Source organism: Rosa chinensis, unplaced genomic scaffold (assembly GCF_002994745.2).
Source record: "Rosa chinensis cultivar Old Blush unplaced genomic scaffold, RchiOBHm-V2 RchiOBHmChr0c38, whole genome shotgun sequence".
Lineage (NCBI taxonomy): Eukaryota > Viridiplantae > Streptophyta > Magnoliopsida > Rosales > Rosaceae > Rosa > Rosa chinensis.
This window is the reverse complement of record NW_020126847.1, coordinates 57,008-67,732: the sequence shown is the minus strand read 5'-3', so window position 1 is coordinate 67,732 and position 10,725 is coordinate 57,008. Positions and strand designations below refer to the sequence as shown.

Below are 10,725 nucleotides of genomic sequence, written 5' to 3'. Positions count from 1 at the left end.
CAAATACTCCTCTCACTATGTAAAAGAATTAGTCTGGTCAATTTGGAGGTAAGTTAGATTATAATAAAATTTAATAGAGATTATTGTTAATCTTATGCAACACTGTGATGTTAGCAGGTTGGATTGCAAGAAAATCAACAATCAATATGCTTTGATACATTTGGATTAAAGAATCAACTGCCAGCAGATTATGCAATTATTCATTAAGAATGGCAAAAGCAGCTACTATTATGTATTTGCTGTTAAAATACATGAAGTGATGAACAAAGAATGCATTTTAATGGCATACTGGTACTATTATGTATTCACTGTTAGGATACATTAAGCAATGAACAAAGAAGATAGACAACTAAAATGGAAGAATACAAAATATAGACAATGAATTGAAAAGCCAAAGTAGGGATTAATGAATCAATAGTGGGTAGTACCAATTGTGCAAATTTGACCTTGTAGGGATAGTACCTCTTTGAAAACCCAGCAACCTGTTCAACCAAATTTTTCAATCTCTCGTCTTCTTTCTCTACCTCAACGATCTACCATCAAAATTAAATACCTTACATTAAATCCAAAGGAAAGGAAACTACCATATTACAAAACTTCAATTCAATTCCCATTTCAGTTAATCATATTAGCCAAACCATAAACTAGAGTTCAGATGAGCAATACAGATGATGAAAAGGCTTCCATACCATTACGCCCATTTTCCACAATTTCATACAGAAAGGCTTTTCCCTGGAGCTCTACACAAACAATAAACAAAAAGAAACAAATGTAATAGACATGATGACAAAGAGTTGCTAATGCTCTTATACACAGTCCTTCCAACACCAAAATGTATGTAACAACAACAATCCCAAAATCATTGACAAAACGAAACCAAGCTCAAAACCCTGAAATCAAACCACCCAAAACACCCAAATCGAAAAGCATATAAACCAATAAAGAAACAGACTCAAATTGATTCTGAAAATCTCACTCACCACTTGTATCTTAGGAAGTGGCCATCAAGAGGGGCTGACTCCGGAACATCGTTGAATTCACAAATAACTCTGAGGCAGATACCGCCATTTACTTGGCCCCAATACCGCTAGCCTTGATGGACCTCCAAAAACCCTAACAATTAGTCTTTGAATTCGTCCGCCGTAGATCGAGCCCTTTCAATTGAGATGACACGGGGTTTCGAAGAAGGGGTTGCTCCGGCGCATTTGTGGAGTGCTTGTAGTGCTGAAATCCCTTTTGGTCCCTTTACTACAACAAAGAAAACAATCACATCAGAAATCAAATCCCCAAAATTCAGAAGATCAAAAAGTTAGGTCAAAATCGAAAGGAAGAGAAATTGGATAAACTGTTTACCCATCGGTGCTGGAAAGTGAAAGCTCAATTTGAGCCAAGAGAGTCATCTTTGGGGCCGGAGAAGCTCCTTGCAGATGTGGAAACTGGTTTGGTTGTTAGAGAGAGGTCTAGGGTTTCAATATGATGGATTTGGGGAATAGGTGTAGAAGATAGAGGGAGAGAGGAGAGAGGTCCAGGTTTGGGATCTGATGGAGAACAGAGAGATGTGGTTGAAGCGGGGCGGTCCTGGTTATAGGTTCTGGTTTTGGAGGACGTAGAGAGAGAGAGAGAGGGAGAGAGTGTGTGTGTGTGTGTGTGTGAGAGAGAGAGAGAGAGTTTGGGTTTTTGGTTTTGGTTTTGGATCTGTGTCGATAGAGAGTGAGGCGCTGTTGAGAGAGTGAGGAACTTTGGGTTTTTGGTTATGTTTTTTCGTCAAGCGTTAATGTTTCAAGCCCAGCCTATATTAATTTGGATACACCCTATTAATTCGAACAAGGACTCACACAACAGAATTTCATAAAAATGTGGTCTGAATGCAGCCATTTTTGTCTCCTATCAATTTGACTTCTCTATTTGGGGAGTTGGAGAAAACTGGTGGTGGGAAATCTCCCTCCTTTTGTCAAACATATTGATCAGACCACAGTTTTGTTATTTTTCATCGTATGATCAAGTGCTACATGGGGGGAAATTTGGGGTATGAGATGCGGTTTGGCACCACTTACATGGTGGGAAACTTTCTGTTCAAATTTTTTAGGATCATACAATGGTTCTGTCATTAAACGTCTTCTGAACTAATTTATAATTTCATATCAGACGACGGATTTTATAAAAATGACGTCTAAAAAAATAAAAATCAATCAGACGACGGAAAACTATAATGCGTCGTCTGAGAGGCGTCGTATGATTCAATTTTTGTAGTAATGTTTGTGCACTAGCTCTTGCTTGATGCAAAACCATGCACTTCTGCAATCCTGCCTCGGAAAACATGCAGAGTAATACAATAGCACTTGAGCAATATTACTATTGTATTTAGAGACAAGTTCGTTCAGTTAAGGGATAATTTTTTAGGGCCTAAAGAACAATTGAATCTGATCGAGCTAAAAATAAATACACTATGGGAGTCTATGGCTGTTTCTTATTCCTTATTTTCCCGTCATCTAGTCATTGTTCTTAAATCATAATACCCCTTTTCTTTCACTCAGTCACTCTTTCTCCAAAATTGCTATATGCAATCTCAGAAACTTTGTGTGATGCAATGTGACCGAGTCGTCTTACACTAAATATTTATTGTGACTGTTTGAAGCCAAAATTAACATTTTTCTGGCAAGGCAAGGCATGAAGAAAAATGGGCCAATATCCGTGGCCCAAGCTATATATTTTTGACAAGTTCAGAATATATTGTTTTGAGGCTAAATGAAGCATACTTGGAGGCCAAGCAATCTTGAAGCAAATCTAGATATTCCTTGATATACTAGTAATTATCAAATATTTGATAATTAGTGGTAATTTGTTTGCTTGATTACCAAGATTATGCTAGAGAGAACAATAGCATCAGCCATGCGAATAGTAAATATTCCCATACAATTAATACTTTCGTGAAAGGACGTGGCCCATGCGAATAGTCTATACTGCCATGCAATGAAGCAGTAGGTTCACTATGCCAAAAAAGCCTTCAGACGACAGATGTGATCTGTTGTCTGATGAAGTAAAAATCTGTTGTCTAGGTGGCTGCTGTCTCTAAGCCACTCAGACGACAGATATTCTCCGTCGTTGATAATGCACTCAGACGACAGATTCAGTTTAAGGTACTGTCGTCTGAAGTACCTAATATTGAAGAATCGGGGTCTATCTGTCATCTGAAACACTATACCACTACATATTAATGTTGTTGGAAATTCACTTCATCAACGGATTCAAAAAATAACCGTCGATGTAGTTAAGGTAAGATGACGGAGTTTTTGTTGTTTCTGTCGTTTGATTGAACTAATATTAAGCTTAGTTGATGCTTCTGTCGTCTGATTTAAAGTACAATGATAGTTATATGTCGACTGATTTCGTATGCAACAACATTTATATCGTGAGTTATGTTTGACATTTGTTTGGACTACAGATAATTGTGATTCTTGTGGTTAGATTTGATTTCCAACTATAGTTTAAATTTTTTTTTATGTTGTTTGAATGTCACTTGGAGTATAGTCTTACTCAAATTTCTGTTGTCTGAAGTAGTATTCAATCTCATTTTTCTGTTATTGTTTGTACTTTCAACCATTGTTTTAGTTATGTTCTATTGTCTGAGAGCTCTTTGAACTCCACTTTTCTGTTGTTTGAAGTAGGTAGAAACAACATATCAACCACCTACTTCTATTGTCTAAGAGCTCTTTGAACTTCACTTTTATGTTGTTTGAAGTTGGTCGAACTAACATATCAATCACCTACTTCTGTTGTCTGAGAGCTCTTTGAACTCTACTTTTCTGTTGTTTGAAGTATGTAGAAACAACATATCAACCACCTATATATTTATCTGTTGCCTTTCAACCATTTCAACATCATTCATTTACAATAAAAAAAAAAGTCCTGGTATGAACAAAAAATGTCATTGAAAAGAAACGAGGACATATACTGAAATCTGTTACTCATAATAGTTAACTAAGCTACAATTAAAACCAACTAAATAATTCCTTATTACACGTTGATATTCTATGTGATCTTAGATGACTATAGAGGCACAAAACTTGGTTTCATCATCTCCAATATCTTCATCCACTACCTGACAGATATAACAAAATGCCAAACATTTAACAGAAATTAGAGGCCCAACTTAATAACACATCTCAAATCTGCTACAATACAACACTGGAAAAAAAAATAGAATGCAAAAGCTTTGACTCACCTTTGATACAGTTTGAAGAAACATGACAGGGAACAATTACCTGCATCGAAAGGATTTTCAAAACTAAAAACAATAAGAGATAATGATTGTAAAATTTGAAGTAAAATGCAGTTATTCACAGAGAAAAGTTTCTTAGTTAGCATGTATGGTATGTTTAAGGCTTAGCTTACTGCACTACAAGTTGTCAGTGATAAGACCTGCATAATAGATATACCACACACACATAATGAATCAGATACACATATAATGATGCTCACATTTAACCCAGAGCTTTGTACTCCATGACTGAAGGACTCTGGATATTATAAATAAAATATATCAGCAATTATTCAGAACTGTCTAGCTAGTGCATAGAAATGAACTGTCTAGCTTAAGAGAAATCAAACAAAGTTGGATACAAGCACTGACATCAGCAAATGAAAACCATTTATTAACATGGACAAGCACTAAGCACTAAGCTTAACATCAGTAAATGATCAATTGCTAATCTTCATATATTCAACATATGCTTGCTTATTATTCTGTACTTAAATGATCAACAGAAGTGTTGCAATACCTTTTCTTAGAATTCTCAAACACAATAAAATCATGATCACTATAATTAGTGCATTGTTAGCTTAAGAAACTTTTATGTTAAACATAGGAGATAATCATCTACATGCAGGTCAAGGAAACATACTCCTAATTTATGCAAAACTTGGTTAAATACATAGAAGTTGATGAAGAGTAATACCTAATAAAGCTTTTAAATGGCCACATCACACTGCTGCTGGATATTTGAAACTCTGATTAGCTGCTGAGAAACAGTAGGAAAATTGAAGAAAATTAGACGTGCATTCAAAAGAGTCTGTGACCTCACAAAGGTCATCAACTCTGATTAAAAAAATTCCATTTTTATTTTCATTTGTGGGAAGTGTTTGCCCTCAATTTGCTTAAATTCTTCATAGTTCTAAGTTCTAACTTCTAATGAACATTAGAAAGTAAAAATCAATCTCCCATGACTAATCGATCTAATCAAGAGAGCATACACATATTGCTAAAAGTGAAAATAAATTCGTAAGGTATTAGATAAGGAAGCATCAATATTGATAATCAATATTCATTACACACATACAGTGTAAAGAAAATGAACTATAGAATTTAAGCTATGAAGTATAGAGTTTAAGCTCAAAAGCATAATGGTGGCATAGTTTCAAAAGCCACGGTCAATTAGTAATGTGCAGACAAATCACTGTATTGCAAAGAGGAAGGGTAAATACCTCTCCACCATCATCAAGAACAAAAAACTCGCCATGTTCAAAGGGAGACATGGTAGTAGCAGCTGTATTCAACTAGAAACCTGCAGATTATTGGCAAATAGAGTAAGGAATAAACTGAAAGCAAGAGTCTAGTTCTTGATATCATCTATTTGGACCAAAATTAACAAACTTTAATTGAAGAAATAGTAAACTCCTCCTCGCTTTATTAATAAAGATATTGTAAGAGACAGATATAACTACCTTGATTCCGAATTACATTGCATGAGAGAACCCTTATCACAGCACTGGTCTTCATACGCATCCTATCCTACACAGATATATAAAAAGAAAATGATTGAGAAAAGTTAAATCTGCATGGCAGTATGCAAGCAGCAATACTTCTGCAATTGTTATCATCACCATGCTTGATAACAATTGCGGCAATACCAATAAAACTTAACATCGCACACTAGAGAATAAAACCAGAAGCAAAAGAACAAAAGAGAAAGAGGATACTTACAAACAATAGCAGAAAATCAAATCATCATAGGTAAAAGGAAAACTGACGAAAAGAAAAATAGAAGCATATAGCAGCAACAAAGATTGCAAATTTATGGCTAAAAATAAAATAAAATACACAAAAAAGTCAAGAATTTTACACTAAACTTCAGACAATATTACTAAATGCTTTTCTCTCCTAAGCTCCAACTATGTTTACAATTACAGATGTATAAATATAATGAACATTGACCCTATAAGAGATACAATTAAACGTATATATCCTGATAGCCAGTTATCATAGTCATTAGATTATAGATTCACATCAGCAAGAACATACTAACATATACCTCGCTTGTCATAAGGAGTTAGATCTGACCCGGCTAATCTACTATATGAAGCGCTTGGTCGCAATGAATATCCCTCTTCTTTTTTCTTCTTCGCTGCACCTGCCAATACAACACAACTGATCGATAAGTGCAAAGACCCAAGCTTAAATTTCACAGTTCTATGGTCTGAATAAGCAAACTAGCATCCTCACTTAGCACTGACAGTGTACAGTTGTATAGAAACTGCCGCCAATGTGCAATGTGCTCTTTCTACCAGACACAACTCGGCCTTCTGGATACTCATCATTGGGCTCAATCTACACCATAAGGCGCACGAAACTCTCGTGGCCGAGCAGAATCTTCGCCGGCTTATACCGGCCGTCATCGGAAGATTAAGCAGGCGAAGATCTTTAACGTTTCCCACTTTGGAGAGGCTAAAAACTCATCTGAGTGCAGAACCCATTTCTCTTTCACTCCTCTCCTTGACCAGAAATCCTACATAACTCAATTAACAATCATATATATACTAAACAAACATTTAATTCGGTCAAAAGCTATAAATCCTGAACCTAAAGATAAACACCCAACCCGATTTCAAGAACAACAATAAATTTTCAGCAAATTTCAAACACCCAAAATGAAATGAACCCTAAACCATCCCCAAATCCATAAAACCATAATAACACCCAAGTCTATTTCAACCACCACATCTCTAAATTGATATCACAAATCTAATTTCAATCCAACCTACAGAAATCAAATCTGCTTCTTCTCGCACGTGAATTCTAGTAATGAAATACTGAACTAGTCGGACGATTTAATCATCCAAATGGGAGAAACTGAGAAGTCGGCGGCCACCAAAATGGAGTCGTTTCCGGCGTGGTCGAAAGACGTCAAGGAATGCGAGGACGAGTTCAAGGTCAGCCGCGACTCGGGGCTGTCGGAGGAGGAAGTCGAGAAGCGCCGAGCGGTGTACGGATGGAACGAACTGGAGAAGCACGAGGATCAGTCGATCCTGAAGCTGCTGATGGATCAGCTGCACTGGAGAAGCATGAGGATCAGTCGATCCTGAAGCTGCTGATGGATTAGCTTAGCAACACGCTCGTCCGGGTTCTGTAGTTCACGGCGGTTCTCTCCTTCGTTCTCGCATGGTACCGATCTGTTGGTCGTCTGGGATCAGAGATCGCTCTGTGTTGGTCGTCTGAGATCGGAGATCACTCTGATCTGTTGGTCATCTGGATCTGAGATCGCTCTGATCTGTTGACTATTTGGGGTCTAGCTCTGATCTGGGTTCGCTCCGATCTGTTGCTCAATTGGGTTCTAGGTCGACTGCTCGAGGAGAAGGGTTCTAAGTCGACTGCTCGAGGAGAAGAAAAGAGGCGCCTGTTTTTTTAAACAAGTGTTATTAGAGAACTCAGGGTCTAGCTAGGTCATTTAGTTCAGCCAAGTTTTTTTAACCAAGTTTTAGTTCAGCCAAAAACGGTTTTTTGTCCAGACAAGGAGAAATAATTTCTCCCTTTACTCAGACACAGAATCTGTTGTCTGAAGACGTTCAAAAAATCATACAACAGAAAAAATGTCTTCTGTCGTCTGAGGGGTATGATATGAAGCATTTTTGACATAGTGGTTGAACTTAACATATGGAATCACGCGGTCAAAAAGGGACATATATATGATGTATATATGGTGGCTCATGCATGGTTCAATTAAGGAAGGTTTCCCATGCAATTAAACATGACGAACGTGTTGTCCTTCTCTACTCATATTCAAGATTACTCATGCAATTAAGGCCTTTTATTTGGTTGGTCAATTAAACAAGGAATATATTTGCAAGACATGCATAGCGAACAATTCGCCTAAGAGGAAGATTACATCCAGGACTCTAAGAGGCAATTAACTTTGCCTACATTCTAGCTGTGACAGAGGATAATTATTAATTATTACCTACGATAGCTATCAAAACTATTAAGTGTTTTGATTTGATTCAAAGGCCAATAACTGTGGCCTAAAATATAGTATTGCACTCCTATTAGGAAGGTGAATCTACTAGCAGCCTATATATAGAGCTAAAGCGATACAACGAAAAACACACAACTCTCCAATCAATCTCAACGATTATCAAAGTCTCTCTGGAGCAAACCTACCTTCAACCTAGTTGAAAACCAGCGAAGCAAGGGTAACGCCCTCACAGCCCAGCGAAGCTAAAGTCACGCTTAGCAAACCTGTGCTTTCTCCTACTTCCCGGTGATTGCTCTGCTCAACCTACAACTCTGAGTATCGACTCGGTGACGCAAGAGATCACACCACAAGTCCTTACCCATAAGGCAAGAAGTTATTTTCTGAAAGGCATAGAAAAGAACCCGATGACGAGGTTGGTGCTCTCCTTGTCCACAACGTTTGAGAAGAAGTCAGGTCAAGGGACGCCTCGACGACTGCACCCCACGGTGCTGGCACGCCTACGCACTCAAAAGAGACTGTTTGCACGCCAGACTGGTTTTGGAGCCAAACAGTGACACTTATCATATATATTTTGATTGGATGACTGTAATTTTTTTTTTGAAACTGGTCAGAAGCAAGTGAAGATTACACATGATGTCACCGAGTTTTGAAACCGGTTTGACACCTAGCAACCAAAGTCCATCCATGTTTCCCCTTACGCCGGCTAGAGGATTCGCTGGCAACAGATCGAAATTGCAGGAAGCACGTCCCCACCATCTCGAGCAAAACAACCTACAACAGATTGGATCCAACTAATATGATCTCATTGTCAATCCCAGCGCTTCCGCCACACCGTCGTCACCACCAAATGACCATCGATCTCGCGACACCAACCAAGGCTAGTTCGGGCCCTACCATCTGCTCTTCACTCTCAGGTAAGGCAACACTGGCCCAGCCACTAATCGCTGCCATCCTTTCCCATCAGACCCTCCGATCGAACGAGACAGTGTCGCTGTTCCCTATATATTCACTCCGATAGGGCCACTCTCCACCAGACACTCGGTCCCCTAGGGCCCGTCCGACCCCGCCGCAGAGAGGGCGCATTGTCGGATGGAGCATTACTCTCCCAACGCTAGGTTTTCTTCTTCTTCTTCTTCTTTTTGGAGCTTTCAAACAATAAAGATGGGTTTAGTATAGTAGCAACCTTCATAAATGATTATTTGGTGTACACCAACTTGGCAACTTTCATGTCTTCGAGAATGTGGAGTTTGAAGGAAATGATCTATTTCATTCAAAAAATCAAATTCTCAGTGGTCAATATAGGCTGGATTGATAGTTATATGATGGGAAACTCTTGGATAGGATGTACGTACGCTGCCACATGACTCACTGACCTAGCAATGTGATGACACTAAAATGATTGATTTGGTAATTGCATGCAATCGATCTGATGTGAATTCGATATTTATTGACGGCACACCCATTGTCATAAACCTACTGCAACTACTTTCACAGACAAGAAGAGTTGGCTAGCAAGGGTTGTGATTGGTTAGGTTCATCTAAAACTAGCACGATCAATAGACGAAAACCCAAGTGCGTGCTTGTATTGATTTGCATGAGACCAATCAACATAGCTGATTGCATGCATCTATAATTGGTGGTGGTGATCGATTGTTATATTAAAGGCCTGTCCTTCAAGGCTTATTGGAGAGCAAACTAGGTCCCCGCCAACTGCAAAGACGATGACCCAAGTCTGTTAATTTAGCTTTGAACAAGGAATTCGAGAAACATAATAAAGTATTCCTTTTATTGTGTAACCCCTGAGAATTTCCACTCGGGTTTCACAAAGAATTTAGGAAAAATTCACAAACAGTACACCAAGTAAAGACCATTAATAATCTTATACATAAAGTTCCAAACCAAGCATTTGGTACACGAAATCTGAAATTCGACCCCTTATCAGTATACGACGTCAATGACGCCGTTAATTGAGGAGTAATATGGTCTTTCAGTTTTTACTCTGAGCACCCGGCTTTCTTTCTCTGGGCACCTGGCTTTCTTCTCTCTCACTGTGGGCACCCATCTCTCTTCCTCCCTCCCAATCTCAATCACCTCCGCAATTCCAACCTAATAAATCCACAGCTTTTCACCTCTGCTGAATCAACAACCATTATCATAATCCTAATCCCGGTGTTCAACAACAACTACAATAACAACAACAACAACTCTGGGTTCTCACCGCCTCTTCCGATCCTCCTCGACCAGAACCCGACTTGCTCCGCGCGCCACCAAGACGCCCAAGACCTCGACTGACTAGATCGAATCCAACTCGCAGCTCATCATCCAAAACCCCAATTCCAATTCCAATTCCAATTGAATCTTTCTTCTTCATCATCAAAACCAATCAATCACACGCATACCAGAAATAAAATGAGAATTACATATTTCGGAGCAACAATTCTGGCAATTCCAGCTTACCTTACGAACTTGCAGGTGCGAA

At 38.6% G+C, this 10,725-nt stretch overlaps 1 long non-coding RNA gene across 1 annotated transcript; it reads right to left on the bottom strand.

Moving 5' to 3' along the window:
- Positions 1–4,019: 4,019 nt before the first annotated feature.
- On the bottom strand, positions 4,020–5,536 carry LOC112181387. The gene is made up of 4 exons (XR_005804308.1): positions 5,482–5,536; positions 4,480–4,517; positions 4,223–4,262; positions 4,020–4,099 (listed from the first exon to the last, which is right to left on the bottom strand). It is a non-coding gene; the product is annotated as an uncharacterized LOC112181387 (long non-coding RNA).
- Positions 5,537–10,725: the final 5,189 nt, after the last annotated feature.